The 17,854-nt window shown below is 32.9% G+C and overlaps 1 long non-coding RNA gene across 1 annotated transcript in view; it reads right to left on the bottom strand.

The window, feature by feature from the left end:
- Positions 1 to 900: 900 nt before the first annotated feature.
- The window catches only part of LOC111085308, a 51,152-nt gene continuing 34,198 nt past the window's right edge, over positions 901 to 17,854 (bottom strand). The window contains exons 2-3 of the long non-coding RNA XR_002610146.1: positions 6,539 to 6,644; positions 901 to 2,972 (exon numbers count right to left, since the gene is read on the bottom strand). This is a non-coding gene — a long non-coding RNA (uncharacterized LOC111085308). The remainder of the gene's footprint in view (positions 2,973 to 6,538; positions 6,645 to 17,854) is intronic.

Raw genomic sequence — 17,854 nt, 5'->3', positions numbered from 1 at the left:
CAAAAACAATGGCTCAGTCCAGGACAAAAATCACTTCCGACCCCCAAACCTGGACTCTATCTGCAGAAAGTACTGCTTTGAATTTGATGGGACATCAAAGGAGTAATTCATTTCGAACTCCTCAGTCCACAGCGAACTGTCAACGCGGAGATTTATAGTCAGCAACTGGAACGTTTAAATCAAGCCCTTCTTCAGAAACGCCCGTCACTCGTCAATCGGAAAGGTGTTCTTCTTCTTCTCCACGACAATGCACGGCAAAAGGCGCACGTTTGACGCAACACAAGATTATGAAGTTGGGTTGGGAAGTTCTCCCCCACCCACCATATTCTTCAGATATGACGCAATCAGATTACAATCTTTTTCGTTCGCTGCAACACCATATTAATGGGAAAACATATGTACATGTGGAAGGTGTTAAAGAGGACATCGACATGTTTTTTGCTTCAAAGCCAAGTGATTTCTTTAATCAGGGCATTAAGAACCTGATTGTAAGATTTCCATGCATTATGGATAAGAAGGGAGACTATTTCATTTAATAAATGTTTTGTTTTGATACATAAGTTGTTTGGGTTTTTTTTCATCTAAAAAAAAGCAACATTAATTTCTTGACGACCTAATATACCTGGGTATCAATAACATACATCACATGCATTGCTCCCGTGTTATTTCTAAAGTAAGGTGTGAAAGTCTTTGAAGTGAAATGAGTGAAGAAGGTGACCGATGATCAAGTTTCTAGTGTGAATTATTACAATTATAGGTATGTTATATGTATGTTTAATAAAGAGATCAGAATTCGAGAACTGACACATGAAGTGGATAAGAAATATCATTTTATTAGTTACTATATATAATAATCATGTAGTACGTGCCAAAGTATAAGCTAAAATACAACATGGATGTTATACGCTTTAATATTTGACACAGTTAAGTTGACAGATAAATATCTAAAGTTAATAATAATAAAGTGCTATTGCCTATAATAAAGCAGCCATTCAGTGAGTAGCTACCAGCAAGTATCATCGTTTTTAACTAAGACAGTGACGATGTGCTAAACAATACTTATTATTGGTTTTTACATGTTGAAGTCATTAGTGAATATAAACATACTTAAAACTGTGACATAGTACTAAACAATTTATACTACTGGTTTAGTTTGGTTATGGGCTATCTGTGCTCTGCTCACCACGTGTATCGAAACCCGAATTTAAGAGTTGTAAGCCTGCAGAGTTAATGCTGGGCCACTGGGGAACACTGATTTCAAGTAACTGACAATAGAATGTAATATTGTGATTTTAGTCTCAGTAAAACGTGAATTAAAATGAGGAACATAACTAAATACAAAATATTTCTATAAAATATTAGTTTAATAGAAGCATTTACGATTATTTTGCTTTTGGTGATATTAGGATGAATAGAAATTTGTATAGCATTTCAAAGAAGTTTACAGTGAACATAGCATTACAAGCGTTTTTGTTTTCGCCCGAAGACTTGTGTGCTCGGTGGAATAAATAAATAATACACTTCAACACCCTTTATAAAAAAGCTCAAATGCAATCGATTTATTCTAAACTTGATTCAGTTGTAAAAAGAAAACTTTCTTTGGTACACTTCTTGGCGTATAAGTAGAACATTATCTGATTAGATCTTTTTTTAAAGCCAAAGTTCAAAGTTTTGAGATGGACAGACTTTTCAAATCTGCACCCAAGTTACTTTTCTGTGTTTTTTTATTAATTATTTGTTGCGAATTTGGAGAAATTATCTTGTGGCTTTTCGCCTTCTTTGCTCAAAATCAGACGATTTTTTTCTTAAATATCGATCATAAATTTAATCTAATTTGATCAGTAAATTGTTATCGAAAAAAAACAACTTCTTATTTAGTGACTCATTTTTGAGTAAATCTAATAACCATAAACTCCGTTAGGCGGTGTTAAGAAAAGTAGGAGAATTAATTTGATGGTGCTAAAAGTTTTCGAGGTAGATCAGATAGCAAACGCACGATATCCTGCTTATCATGTTGATATATACCACAATTAATTTATATATCTAAAAGACTGTGGTAACTGTTCATAAATCAGTTTCTTGTTAACAAGTTGTATGGCATGAAAGTGTATGAAATGTAGCAGCAGCAGTGTAATAGAAAAGTTTTGAAATCAAGACTTTATTTAGATACCATGGAAACATTCTATTTCTTTTGAGCACAAATTTCATTCTAAGTTTAAGTAACAAACACACATATCCGCTCAGAAAGTGTTTTATAGATTTTAAAAGTTGTTTTGTAAATGAATATAGCCATATGGATTCTTTTCTCAAGCTTTTCTTGAAAACAAAGCAGCATCAGTTTGTTGTTGTTTACACAGTTACAGATTGGACACATCTGCATACAGACCACTGCGGCGAATCGAACCTTGAATTTTTGAGTTGTAAGTTCTTAGGCTTACTTCTAACCCACGTTGGTGGGGGATCAGGATCAGTTAACTCACATATTGATTACATTATTATACAATGTTTTAGAATGTAACCACAGGTTTTCTTGAAGGAAAAACAAACAAAAAACATTTGCAACATTTATGAAGTTAGATGTCATACTAGGATTCCATAGTTCAGTCAGAACTACAGTTTGCTGGTAAAGTGACAACATTGTGTGGCCGAATATCCTGCTGTGACTGGTCCTTTTCAAACGTGGTTCTTGCGGATACGAGGTACTTAACAGTAGTGTTTGAGCTGTATCAGACACCAGAATCTTAATGACTCTGTCATCAGTCTTTTTCTTCCGCTGCCGTTCTCACAGTACGTATCCAGCTGAGTACGCCATCTTACCAGAAAGACCGTGACGTGAATCTCGAAAAGTTGTTTATTTCCCCAACTTTCCGGTCAGTTGAAGCTGGAGACGGTTTGGCTCCGATTGACCTTTCTCACTCAAAGTCTTGTTTTCCTCAATCATTAAAGACTCTTTCCTGCTTATTGAGAAGGAACTACAAAGCAAATATATACGTAGTTATTAATTATAAATGTATAAAGTTACATGCTACTAAATAGTTAACGTCATCTTTTATGAAATACTTTAAAAAGAAACATCTGATAATTTCGTCTATTGTAAAAACGAATAAACCAAAATATAAATACAAATGTTAAATTCCGAAGGTCGCTTGGTGGGTCAGTGGTAAGTTTACGGACTTACAGCGCTAAAATGCGGGATTCGATTCTCTGCAGTGGACAGAATGCAGATAGCCCATTTTGTAGCTTTGTGTTAAAAACCAACAGCGATAATACTATAATGACTTCAAAGAAATTTGACAAGCACTACTTAAATAAATTTCAAAATTTGATGTATATTTTCTAACCACGATCTTTGTATATATATATAGCTTGTGCTAAAATTTTGAAAAATTTAACAAGCAATGGAAATTAGAAGTTGAAAAACTTTTTAAGGGAATAGTATGGAAATATATATATATAGCTTTTTATATTTGAATAAGTATCATGTTAAAATTATCAACAAGTTTTCAAGATAGTTTGTTTCATGCACAAACTTACTAAACTTAGAATGAAATTTCCATGGAATTGTTGTTGTGTGTTTTCAACTTATTTACTCGTACAAAGTTATGTTTGAAGTCAATATTTTAGTTAAAGCTGGTAACGTTTTAAGACGTTACACAATAATATTTTGTCTTTCGCTTAAAGAAAAATTAGATAAGCACAGCATTAATAAAATCAGAAACCTCACACATTTTAGAAGCTATTAATAAATTTTGGGCATTGTTAAAAATACTGTCTTTTCAGTCAGTTGGTTGGTTGTTGTTAAGCACAAAGCTATACACATAGCTATCTGTGCTCTGCCCATGAAGGGTATTGAAACCCAAATTTTAGCGTCGTAATCCTGCAGACATGTCACTGAGCCACAGTCAATTTGTATTATAATTTTGTTTCTGAGATTTTTACCATAAATTTGTTCTTGAATTCATAACTTTTCCTGAAATATTTGTTTCAAGAGTAACTTAGTTCTTGAAATCTTGATTTCAGTAACGGTGTCTTAGTTTTTGACACTTTTATGGTCAATAATAGATTTATTTGTGAATCCTGCCCCACCCCATTAAGGCTTTCACCAGTGGTTTCCCTTTTTTTCTTTCCTAGAAGTAGCACCACCACCTCTCTCCTACACACACACACTGTTTAGATTCCTGCCTACGCTTCTGTTAATACTAGGTTCATTTTCAATATATCAAATAGCAGCGTCTTAGAAAAAAAGCAGTCACAAATACGGGATAATTTTGTTGAACGAGAAGAGGAACTTTCCCTGAGTTGTTTCTTATCAACGAAACAAAACTAGAAGACTTTACTGCAAAACCTATTCCACAGAGCTAGTACTAGCGTGAGCCAACTGTTTGGTTAACAGTCCCGGGGGCTGTATTGATTTTTCAAAGTCACTCAGCGTACTTTCTGTGTGGTAGTTAGTTGTGCTCTAAATATAAAAAAAGGACAACCTTGCTTGATGAAAAATTTTTCTTCTGTAAACGTGAATATAACTTTCACACAATCTTAAAAAAGAAACATAGCATGTATTATAGAAAAAATAACACTAATGTGAAATAACTCAGAGCGAATCACTTAAAACCGTTTTGTTTGTTTGTTCTTTATTGCAAAGCTACACAAGTGAGCTGTCTGTGCTGTGCCCATTGCGGGTAACAAACCCCAATTTTAGAGTTAAAAGACTTCACACTTACCGTTGAGCCACCGGGAACAACTTAATTTTGAAAGCTGAGATTAGAAGTATATTAAACAAGATCAAATATTAGCATTGGCTCAAAAAAAAGTATTGAAAACTAAGTAATGAATCATTCGAATCCACTGAACAACGTATAATCAACCAGCTCTCCCCCAAACCCCATTGGCTCAGCGGCAGGTTTGCATGCTTACAATACTAAAAATCGGGCTTCGATACCCTTAGTGGGAAGAGCATAGATAGCCTATTGGGTAGTTATGCGAATAACAACACACCAAACAGCCTTTTTTGAAAATATAAAAAAGAAAACCAAAAGAAACGTAGTATTTAAAGAATCCTTGAAAAATTCAAAGTCAGATGTTTAACATAGATAGAATATGTAAATGAAATATTGAAACAATGTAAAATAAGTTATTAATATGAAGTATTGAAACAATGTAAGGTTACACAAGGGTAGATATGGAGATTTCCTTAAAGCGGTAAAAACCACGGAACAATCATAAAGAAGTCTTATAATAATTTTGTTTGTTTTAATATTAGAAATAGACGACTTTGTAACACCGAATTTGTTAGTTTGCTTTAGTTGGACATTCAACGTACTTTTCAAGCTTCATACTGTCAGTTACGGTTTGTGTTTTAGTGGAACGCTCCTGTAAATCATAGAGTTTAAGGTTCGAGACGTTATGCTGCTTAATATGACCTTTATTTTCAACTGTAGGTGTGGGTGATAAAAGTTTGTTTTTGTTTTAAGCGAAAACTACACAATAGGCTATGTGTGTTCGCTCTGTCCACCGGTTGGAATAAAACCCCGGATTTTAGCATTGTAAGTCCATAAACTTATCATTGATTCACCGTGTAAAATGTGATAAAAGTAACTGTGGATCTCATTATTCGACTCGAATATCCGGACACAGTGCTTGCTGCTAGCTGGCTTCCTCTGGTCAGTGTCCTAGGGGTCTCTGACCTGGCCGTTTAACACACGTGCGATGAGGTGCTGTCGGGTTAAACATTTCAATTCTAGTACCGAGTAAATTTTTAGTGAAATAATTTGTAAAACTTACACTGAAATTAATTAGTTCTTACTTTTTATATTATAAGTATAAAATACCACTATAACGATGTAAATATTACAAAGCAGGGCGTTACATAGGGTTCTGTGCTTAGATCAATTTGTTAATAATATATATAAATGAGTTATGTGATTTAAATTTAAATTATAAAATCAGTATGTTTGCGAATGGTATAATATTAGCATTTAGCTCTGATAATATAGATGAACTGCAAATTATCTATTAATCAATATAACTAAAACAAAATACATATTTTTAGAATTAACAATAAAATCATTATAAATCAAAATCACTTTAAATTATATATTGATAGTGATAGGTGTATAAATGATAATAATAGTAAATGTTTGCAAATCGAAAGAATAGGTGTTAAAATATGCTTAGGCTTAAACTGATAAAAATTCAAGCTGTAAACAACATGTTAAAGATTTGGCAAAATACTAAAACGTATGTTTATTCAAATCTATTATTTGAAAAACTGTTAATTGTCCAGATATTAAGAATTCTTAATTTCTTATTGATATGGTCAGTAATTCAGTATGGAATTTTGATATGGAGAAGAACTTGTCTACAACACTAAAGCCAACTGTTTCATTACAGAATAAATTACAAAAAATATGATATCGCATAATGATAAAAAATAAAACAATTTACAAAAGATATATTTTATTAAAAATATTTCCTATGAGATATTTATTATAAATATAGAAAGTAATATGATTCATAAAAAATAAAAGTTATTACTTACAAATCAAAAATAATGTTCATCCTGATAGAATATTGAGATTAAAATATTAAACTTTCAATATCTTCGTACTACTAGCCTTGATATGGCCTCAATGGCGAGACGTTGGCTAAAATAAAAAAATATTATTATTAACTAGAAAGTAAAAGTATTTTTTTATAACTCTATTGGCAAAATTTCTAACTTATAACTCCAGATTCTGACAAAAAACTTCCAATAGTTAAAAAGAAGTTTATGTAAAAAAGGTTTTTGTTACTTAGCACTGAACTTATTTAATAATTTTCCTTTAATGATAAAAAAAGATAATAAACTAAACTTAAGAAACTTGTAAGATCATTTTTGATTAACTATAGAAATACAGAATATTTTTTAAGGTAGTAAAATGATTTTAAAATTAAATGTGATAAATTACTCCCAATAGTTCAGTGGTAAAAATCAAGTTTCAATATCAGTGGTTGGCAAAGCACAGATAAATTACTGACCTCTCAATAGTTCAGTGGTAAAAATCAAGTTTCAATATCAGTGGTTGGCAAAGCACAGATAAATTACTGACCTCCCAATAGTTCAGTGGTAAAAATCAAGTTTCAATATCAGTGGTTGGCAAAGCACAGATAAATTACTGACCTCCCAATAGTTCAGTGGTAAAAATCAAGTTTCAATATCAGTGGTTGGCAAAGCACAGATAGCCCATTGTGTAGTTTTGTGCTTAACAACGAACAAACAGATAAATTACTTAATAATTGTTTGTTTTTGTTTTTGAATTTTGCGCAAAGGTACACGAAGGTTATCTGCGCTACCCGTCCCTAATTTAACAGTGTAAGATTAGAGGGAAGGCAGCTAGTGATTATCACCCACTTGGGCTACTCCTTACTAACGAATAGTGGGAATGACCGTCCCACAATGACGACCCCACGGCTGAAAGGGCGGCATATTTGGTGGGACAGAAATTCGAACAAGCGACCCTCAGATTGCCAGTCAAGCGCTCTAACCACCTTACCATGCCGGGCTGCTACTAAATAATGAATGATATTAACCCAGATAAGCTAAGATGGATTAATTATAATTTGTATATGTAAATTTATAAATAAATGTTTGTTTTTTTAAAAAAGCTCTCTTCCTTCTGTGGTTCAGCGATATGCTTAAGAACTTATAACACTTACATTCAGGTTAGATCACCGCAGTGGGCACAGCGCAGATAGCCCATTGTACAGTGTTGCGCTTAAACCAAAGTGAAGTGTGAAAACATATCATCTGTGTTGCATATCAAGAAAAAAATAGACGTGAAAAATACTTAAATGTATTTTTACATTTAATGACACATTTCTAATTGCATTAAAACTCATATTATTTTAAATGTTAACACAAAATTGAATACACTATATTCTGAAGACAACGCCAGTACTATTTTAACAGTATAATGTTCAAAATAAAGATCGATATATTTAGAAAAGGACAGAATAGTTTGAGATCAATAACAACAAAAAAGAAAAAGGCTAGAGAGTAAGGGCTTAATGTGAGGAAAGAAGATTGTGATAAGTTTGTCGCTCTTCATAGTATAAAAGTAGCTAATGAGAAAAGACATTACTAATAACTGCAAAAAAAGAAAGAATTTGTTTTTTACAACAATCCTTCAACATTCTAAACATTGAATGCTTGTGCGTGAGACTAAGCAAATAAAAGAGGCTTCTTAAGTGAGCTTTCACTGGATTATATTTCCTGAAGGACTTTCTGAAGAAACTATTGGAAATGTGGAAAGGAGAAACTTTCTAAATATTTTTAAAATTATGGAAGAGAGTGAAACTATAATTAGTAGAGTCGATGAATAGAAAACAAAGGAATCAGTGGAGTCATGGAATGTAGAAGACCTAAAATCAGTTTATAACGGACAGAAATTTACAATTCACGGAATTGAAGAATAGAAAACTAAGAGAAGCGAAGTTGTAGAATTGATGGACTTGGTAGCTAAAATTAGAAGTATTGTGGAATAGAAAAGCTAAAGCAAGTGGAGTTGTAGAACAATGTACTAACTTGATAAAATTAGAATAATTGTAGAATAACAACTAAGACAAGTGACGTTAAAGAACTGATGGACATTTTAGCTACAATTAGAGAAATTGTGTTTGTTTGTTTGTTTTGAATTTCGCGCAAAGCTACACGAGGGCTATCTGCGCTAGCCGTCCCTAATTTAGCAGCGTAAGACTAGAGGGAAGGCAGCTAGTCATCACCACCCACCGCCAACTCTTGGGCTACTCTTTTACCAACGAATAGTGGGATTGACCGTCACATTATAACGCCCCCACGGCTGAAAGGGCGAGCATGTTTGGTGGGATGGGGATGCGAACCCGCGACCCGCAGATTGCAAGTCGAGCGTCTTAACCACCTGGCCATGACGGGCCAAAGAAATTGTGAAATAAAGGAATCAAAGAATGGATAAAGTTTCAATTACTGCAGTTTGTAAAAGGTAGAAAAAGCAAGAATTAATTGAGTCGAAGAATGGAGAATATAGTATAGAGTACAATTAGTGGAGCTGTATGGTGGAGAAAAAAAATCACAATTAGTAGAGTTCTGAAAAGGGGAAATAAGAATTAGTACAGTCGTGGAATGGAGAAAAAAACTACAAGTAGTGTAGTTGTGGGATGAGGAAACAGGCAATGAATGTAATCCTGGAATGAATAAAAATTACAATAAGTGGGGAATTGAAATGCAGAAAAATTGCAGATACTGTAGTTGTGAGAGGGAAATAACAAGAGTTATTAGTGTTGTGGAATTAGCGAATCCGTGGAACAGAGAGAAATCTACAATTACTGAAGTTAAAAAATAAGGATACTAAAATTAGTATAGCTGGGTAAAGGAGTGAAAACTAGAAATGGTGGAATTATAAAATGGAATTAAACTAAAATTACTGGAATCAAAGAATGAGAGAACTAAAACTAGAGGATATGAGAATGGAGAAAAACTATATTTGATGTCGTTGTGAAATAGAGGAAGTCTAAAATTGAAATCTGGAATGGAATAAATACGTTTAATCTACTGACAAAGCAGGGAGAAAATCGTGATTAGTGAAGTTATAGACTGAAAATAAACTAAATTAGTGGAATGGAAAGAAAATCTAAAATTAGTGGAGATAAGGATTGAATAAAAAATATCTAACTGATAAAGTTGTAGAAAGAAACACTAAAATTACTATAATTCTGAATTGGAAATATTACAATTAGTGGAGTTGTGGAATGATAAAAAAATTGTTGAAGTTGTGGAAAGACGAAAATAGTTAATTATAACTATAATGGAATAGAAGTAAACTTATAGTCAGTGGAGTTCAGAAATAAAAACAAATATAATTATTAGGGTTGTGGAAGGGAGAAATTAGATATTAGTACAATCTACATAATACATGAAAAAACAACAACAATTGATGGAGTCGTGAAATGGAGAAAATACAATCATTATAGTTTCAAATGGAGAAAAAGTATGACTAATGTAGTTGAGGAAGATAAAGAATAATAAGAATTAGTATAGTTATGGAATGACGAATAAAATAAGTAAATAAATCTACTGGATTTGTGGAACAGAGAGAGCTGTGGAAGTAAGATAACAGCTATTGTTAAACAGTCGCGAAACAGAGACAAACTACAATTATTGGGGTTGTATAATGAAAAAAATACAATCAGTGGAGTGTTAAGTTGGGAATAAACAATATTTACAGTGTAGAGGAATGAGATAAACTAAAACTAGGGAAGTTATGGAATGGAATAAAATTGTTAGCTAATTTCAGAAGAGTTTAGGAATAAAGATAAAACTAGAACAGTGGAGTTGTCAAATGGAAAGAAATAAAACTTATGGAGATCTGGAAGGAAGAAAATATATAATATTGGTACAGTTGTGAGTAGAGGGAAAACTAAAACTAACATATTCTGTAGAATGCTGAGAAAAAATACAGTGTATAGAGTTGAGAAGTGGGGAGAAGCTTACAATTAGTGAAATAACAGAATGTAAAGAAAACCACAACTTATGGAGTTTTAAGTGGAATGAAAAGTGCAGTAAGTTGAACTATGAAGTATAAGGATGTTTTCCTTTTAGCGAAACTATGGAGTGAAGAGAAAACAATAAACAGTGAAAATAAGTATAACAGTGAAACAGAAATAGCTAGCACTGTAATGAATGAGAAAAAGAAGCAAGATTTTTCAAGATTTAGAGCAGGCAGAAGATAACATTATTCAATTTTTGAAAAACACAGTCTTTATTACATAGAAAGCAACTTCATCCTAAGGACAGTTCTTGTACAGATAGGCTTCATCTGAAGACTTGACCTTGAAGAATATAACCATTATATGACTAATATGAATGTATTAAGTGTTATGATATATTATTACTTTCTACTGAAAGAAAACAGCCTTTTTCAGCAACACAATATTGTCAAATGTTTTGACGAAAATATAAATTAACTATGTGAAAGGTGAAATAGTATATTTTAATTTTTTTAGACATTAGAATTTATAATATGCCTAAAATATGGGTGAAATATTATGCAAGTTTCTGTAAGCGAAGCCTTTTTTCTTTGCCGCAATGGAGAATTACATTACCTTATCTATGACACTTTCGAGAAGTTCTCTTTATACCATTTGTCAGCACGAATGACGCCACCTTTTGAGCTGTATTTACAACTACTCAATTTCAAATTTAGAATATTAGACATAAATGTAAAAATAATAAATATTTCATCACTCCGATAATGACCTGGCTTTCAACAAAACTTTGTTTCTGGAAGTAAGAGACTTTTATGTTACGACAAAACGTAAGTCCAGTAAATAAACTTTAAACAAGCTTATATACATTTCTCTATCTGTAGGCTTGTTCCTGGTGATTAATGTTTTGATTATACCCAGAGGAATGAATTTATCATACTATAAGGTAAATATTACATCTGTCTTCTTAATAACATCTCACTGATCCGATTGATGGATCGTCCCTTGGCGTGACCTCTCCGTTCGTTTTTAGAGAACAGAGAAGATATAGCTCGACCGAATCCTCTTCAATAATTTACTAAGGTGCATTTGGAGCTCAGTGAATCATCCAACTCAGCTTAGGCAAACATAACAATATGAAAACTAAACTGAAATGTCGTTACTGAGGTTTAAATTCCTACAATCGAAACTGTACTCTTGAGTTCTATTGTAAAAATATTAATCTTTTTTTGTTGTCTTTGTAATAGTAATATTTTTGCAGGAGCGAATAAGTGAGCCATTTCTCTCTCTCATTTAAACATGTACCTTCTTTGTAATGAAGCACAAAGCTACACAATGGGCTATCTGTAATTTTCCCATCACGGGTATCAAAACCCGGTTTTTAGCGTTGTAAGTCCAAAGACATGCCGCTGTGCCACTGGGGGGCTAAACATGGAACAGATGCGTAGTAAGTTAGGTGTTAGCAGAAACTATAGCACGATTACTTCTAATAATATGAAAAGTGTAAGAAAAATCTAAGATTTTAAAAAAAAATCATATCTTTGTTGGCTGAAGAGCAACTTTAATGTTATGAAAGCATTACTTGTTGAAATAAGAATTAAATCTTGGGCTCATGCTCTTTATTTTGTAATATATGTCTATATACATGCATGTATATTCAATCCGAATACGGCATTGTGTTTACACATTAAAATAACAAAAATCTTTAGAATCTTGCATGTAATTCTTCAGTATTTTCTCCTGTAATATAAAGTAATTTCTAATATATATATATACTAAATAATAACTAAAACAATGGAGGAGATATTCATGTAGAATAATTGTTATTTCAATTATGCACTTATTTTAGCTGACGCGTATAGACGCTAAGAAAGCACAAAAACACTATACAAATCCTTCAGTGGCTCAGCGATAAGTATGAGGGCTAATAACGCTAAAACAGACATTTCATTGTGTAGCTTTGTGCTTAACACAAGCAAACACTAGAAAAACAGTATAATTAATTAAATGTATTAAACGTTAACGATTTTAGTATATATATATAAAACTTGAATTTGAAACGAAACCGTTAACCGTAATTAAGAAATTAACCGATTTGTCACACAGAAAGGAAATTCTCCATACACTCATGCGCTTGCAATTGCTCATTTAAACGGAATAACTTACGTAAATTATTAGGGTTAATAAGTAGTGATGAATGTTGTATACACTACCTGACCAAAACATTAGAAATAGCATGCTGGTTCACCGCGTGATTTAATCACAGCTTGAATCCGTTACGGTACAGGCCCCACTAGTTTCTGGAGTACAACGTGTTCGTTTTTCACCCATTCCTCAAGCAACATGGATGAAGGCAAAAGGTTTGTGTTCTGACAGCATGCTGTAATATATATGCTCACCAGAATCTCAACTGCGTTAAACTTTGGAAATTGTGGTGGACAGGGAAGGCGTTGGAAATCCTATTGATGCTTATCAAACCAATCACGATCAAAACCGAAACAATAGATTGTCGTCTTGAAAATACTCACCACAAATACTCGCTGTATTTGTTTCCTGAGGATACGCAGGCATTTGCAGGTTGCAATACGGCCATTCAAGGAGAAAATCAACCCCACATCATTACTTCATCTCCAGCTGCTTGGTCAGTGTGGACAATACATGAAAGTTTCGAAATTTGAGGAATAATTTACACGAAAGTTTCATAGCTTCATGGGGCTATTGCTAAACTTTGGTCTTACTATTTATATAGAATAGATTGTATCAAGAATCTTTTGACTAAGCATATTTCTAGTGTCCAACAGCCCATTCCTGATGATATTTGTTATACTGTAGACGTATCTTTCTGTTGGTATTTGAGACTAGTGGTTTGCAGAAGAAACATCATTTACCAGAATTTATATCCCCGAGATCCATGCACATTGCTGAAATGAATGTTCCTAGTCCATGACTGATGACATACGTCAATATTTGTACAGCTTACCGCCTGTTGGTTTACACAACCCTTGCTAATCACAGTTTATTCATGTCTGGGAGAAGTTTCGTCCGTTCAAAATGTCCCTTCTTGCAGATTTCTGTTATGCCTTCTAGACTTATGAGATAGTCAGTTTCATTATTTTTGCTTTCTGATTCCAATTATAATGCCTCTTCCAAAGTTAGATACATTCTTAACCCTCCCTATCTTAAGGAAGAATGAGGCACATACAAAAACTCGGTAAATATGCATTATGAATACTTGTTTATTATGCAAGAGTTGGTTTATCTACACTAAATATCATGTTTTCTGTTAACGAACTGGTCAGAATACCATCTCCAAAAGGTAGACCAAGAGCTGCCAGTGAAGATTACTGGTGTTAAATACAGCATAAAACTATTTGAAGAATCAATTATTGTTGAAATAATTTACTAAAATACTTTTGCCAAACGTTCTATCATCCATTCCAAATTTGGGATGACCTTTACACTGGGTCATGTGAATATTCAATGAAGCAAAAAGAGAAATCTTGAAATTACTTCATTGATCATAAAAACTTCAACTTTTTTTACATTTGATTTCAATATTAAAATTACTCATTCATATGATGTTGTTTTCCCCCCACTCTTTTGAAATAAAGAACACTAAACGTTTCCGTTGCCCATAACTCATTTGTAAGATTTGGGCTGTATTTTTAATAACTTTGATTTTGTTGACAAATACATATCTATTCAGAAAATTAAAACATCTGAAACCATGGCCATAAAAATAGTTGAAATTTTTTAAATATCAGTGGTGGACATTATTTAAATTTCCTAATCGTCGTCGTCCATATTCACGATTCATATTTTGATTATTATGGTTAAATCTGATGTACTGAAACGAAATTACAAAAAAAAGAGAGAATTTCTGTTACTTATCTATATTCTTTTAGTCTTTTGAAACTCTCCAATAACAGTATTCATGCACTAGACAGAAAAGTTTCAGACCACTGGATGAATTTGAGAAAAATGGATGTTTCATGGAGACAAATCATAATGCAAAAAACCAGGCTCGTCTTTTACACCATATCATTCATGGTAAATTATCAACGTTTTGTAAAACACATTTCTAGGTTAAAAATAAGTACAAGAAGATATCACTATGTTACATCATCTGGAAAACTCAGTTCAAAAATTCAATTGAGCTAGTTGGAGATTTATGGTCTCCATAGTCGAAGGTAACACAAATATTAAGAAAGTGAAATCTTGCATCAAAACATTGTTCAAAATTAACTACCAGTTAGATTGAACACGTTTAGTAAAAGATAGATCAAACAGTCATGACATCTTGCATCACTTATCTTTGTATTAAATGAGATATTACATAGAAAAAGTATCAAAATTAGTACAAAACTCCATCTATTTAGGGAATGAACAAGATGACATTGTAAATGAGGTAAGAATGTTCACAAAACAAACTAAGGTAAAGTTTCACATAGCAAACCAAAACAATGCCTTTTACATAATTAACTAGAAAAGACTTTTCGGCCTGATAATACAAACCTGCTTATTACACCTGAACTGGATTAATACATAAAAAAGTCTGCTAAGCTATTATAAATATGCTATTATTTCATAACTTCTGAGCTATAACATTTATATAACTTCTGACTTCTATAACATTAAAGTGTTAATAATTTATATGAACTGTCGTTTATTATTATGTCTGAATTTGCCAAATAACTGAAGATCTGTGCTTAAAGGATACTTTGTTTGTTTTAGCGCAAAGCTACACAGTGGGCTATCTACGCTCTTCCCACCAGGGAGAATAGAGCCCTGGATTTTAGTGTTGTAAGTATGTGGGACTTTGAAAGATACAGACAAGAAAATAAAACAACAAAAAACATTGAACTATATTTCAACCTAGGGGCCGTGGCATATGCCTAAAGTGTAAATAGAGGTCTTTGAACATTAACGAACGTACAGCGACTGATAGTTTCCTGTATGACAATTGAAACTAGAGGGACACTCAGTAGAGCGAACTTCCGCGACGCAGCGTTGATCATATTCGGCTCTCAAAAAAGTAGTTAACTTACTTATTTATTTTTTATTTTATTTGAAATTAAGCACAAAGCTACACAATCGGCTATCTGTGCTCTACCCACCACGGGTATCGAAACCTGGATTCTAGAGTTGTAAGTCCGTAGATATACCGCTGTGCCAATGGGAGACCAAAAAGTACGAAAATGTGTCCGTATGTCCATCGATATCAAGGACGTACAATGGCAGGACAATGAGGAATAATATTTCATACATGTCTACCAAGTTTCATCAAAATCCTCTCATATTTGACTGAGTAATAGAGCAAAAATAGTGTGAAAAATCGGTCCCCGTGTTACCAAATAGGTTTTTCATTTTTGTGACCTTGACCTTTGAGTTTGACACTCCAAAAACTAATTTCTTCTAAGTTTGGTCATGCCAAATTTCGTCAAAATCCACTCAAACTCTTTTCGAAAAAATCTTGCTGACAAACGCACACACACAGAGGTGAAAACATAACCTACGTCAACCTTCGGCGGCGGAAGCTACAAAACAACATGGTTGATGTGTATGAAAACAGAGTTAAACACAGAACCAAATAGACATATAAAAGGAGAGCAAATCAGTCAAGAATATATAGTATAAGGTGATGGACAGAAGAAAAATCAAATAAATAGATACTTAAATAACTAGATGGACAGATTTATACAGAGAGGGAAGGAAGATAAGAAGGCAGATTGTATAAGCACTGATGGGTAGGCGATTATGCAAATACACCACATGTTTCATCATATTAATGCTACTTGGTCAGATCCGCTTGCTTTGATGGGGATTGCTCTCATCTTCTGATTAATGTGTAATGTGTCAGATTTGCTTCGTCCATTCTCTGGGATCTACGTTTACTTTGTGGTGGCAAATGATGATTCATTACAAGGAAACCTCTTCTATTCACCAAGGATTATTCTAGCTTTATAAATCACAAAACAATCATTATACTTGTATACAGGTTTTATCATATTTATTTTAAGAAACAACAACCCTCCGTAAAATAAGAAAATCTAATTTAATTTATTTTGCATTTTTTTAGCGGTGATTTTATTTCATTATTTTATAGGTTCACAACTGACAACCTTTGTAAATGTTATTGTAAGTAGTCAGAAACTGATGAGCAAGCTGTATTAATAATGTAATAGTAATAATAATAGTAGATGAAATTATATCAAGCTTAAAGACAGATATAACAGTAATGGGACACTCGTTAAAGTTTAATATAAAGGAGAATAAAGGTTGTACGTTTTGAGTAAGTTGATTCTTCTATACGTTCCTTTAGGACTCAAGAATAAAGCAACAGAAAACAAGATTTTGTTTCTCTTGTTTTATTAAGTATAGAATGTGTACATCAAACTGCATAGAATATTGACTTTTATTATTAAAGTACATTGTTTATGAATTGCATTTTGTGATTTCTTTGTGCATCTTCTAACTTCATATACATAGTGGCGTTCTTTACTAAAAGATAGTGCTAGAGTTCAATGCAGAACATTTGTGAGGCATATCATAAAATTTGCTATTGACGAATATTATGCGTATAAATATCCTGTTCCACACGTTCGTTTCCCCACAGGTGACTTAAGGAGAAAGATTGTAAACATAACGATTAATGGAACGATTATGGAACAGCTATAATGAACCGAAGTCCAGACTGCAAGATGTTGAAAACAATCGCTGAACACTTCAATAGTTATCTGGACGGTGTAACGAATTTGTTATTATATATTTACTTTAATATCAACGTTTGTTTAGGTTAAGTTTATATTTTAAAACATGAGTAGCTTATAGTGTTAAATATGTATTGCGAAACTCCCGCCTATTCTCCAAAATTGTAGAAAATTCTCGAGAGTAAGAATCAACAATATATGTATATACGTAAACGCTTAAATGTAGCTAAGTATTGTTACGTAAAACTGAAATTTTTAGAACGCCTCCACACGGCTATAAATATAACCAACGCTACGCGCCAAAAAGAGTATCTGTTATTAGTTCGTTATAATCAGTGTGCTATAAAACTTCGGAAGCTATAACTGTGATTGTAATAACGCTTACCAATCGGCAAACTTCAGATATTTGACCAGGAACTATTACAAAGTTCGACCATTACAAACCATTTAACTTCAGTGGATTCACATCGGACATTAGTACTTTTACGAAAATATTACCTAACGTCATCGGTGAAAAGGAGGCAACACCCAGTGAGATTGTGTCTACATATGGATGTGGTTTCACCAGATCACCCAATGTTGTTGATATGGCCACTGATATAAAGGCTGATGTAATCAGGGAGGAATTTAGACCTTTTGTGTCTCTT

The sequence above is a fragment of the Limulus polyphemus genome, unplaced genomic scaffold (assembly GCF_000517525.1).
Source record: "Limulus polyphemus unplaced genomic scaffold, Limulus_polyphemus-2.1.2 Scaffold323, whole genome shotgun sequence".
NCBI lineage: Eukaryota > Metazoa > Arthropoda > Merostomata > Xiphosura > Limulidae > Limulus > Limulus polyphemus.
Note: the sequence above shows the minus strand (reverse complement) of the source record. Positions and strands in the feature narration are given on the sequence as shown.